Source organism: Penaeus monodon, chromosome 19 (assembly GCF_015228065.2).
Source record: "Penaeus monodon isolate SGIC_2016 chromosome 19, NSTDA_Pmon_1, whole genome shotgun sequence".
NCBI classification, from domain to species: Eukaryota; Metazoa; Arthropoda; class Malacostraca; order Decapoda; family Penaeidae; genus Penaeus; species Penaeus monodon.
This window is the reverse complement of record NC_051404.1, coordinates 14,523,113-14,523,498: the sequence shown is the minus strand read 5'-3', so window position 1 is coordinate 14,523,498 and position 386 is coordinate 14,523,113. Positions and strand designations below refer to the sequence as shown.

The 386-nt window shown below is 41.2% G+C and overlaps 1 pseudogene; it reads right to left on the bottom strand.

Moving 5' to 3' along the window:
* The window catches only part of LOC119585335, a 5,712-nt pseudogene that overhangs the window by 1,343 nt on the left and 3,983 nt on the right, over window positions 1-386 (bottom strand).

Sequence of the window (386 nt, the reverse complement as noted above, 5' to 3'; positions counted from 1 at the left end):
ACCGTTTTAAACTTTTTCTTTCACAAATTTCATCATAATTGCATCAAATGATATGGAAAATAAGGACGCCAATCATTACATGAAATTCGATCCCAGGATACTAACCCCATGGTTAATGTACTCTACTCACCCCTTTGCTATAATGTACCCTAAGACCACCCCTTGGTCAATGTACCCTAAGAATCACACTCCATGGTTAATGTATCCTTCATTGGCTCTTGGAAAGGTTTTCTCGTCGTTAGCCGATGTTACTTCCTCACTCAAGCCTTCCTAGTATTCTTCTGCCTGGCGACTTACCTTCTTCGTCAGCAACTGCGTGACTGAGGTTTTGAAACAAAGTGATAAAGGGAGAGTTCATAGACGTGTTGACGGCATATACGTAATGC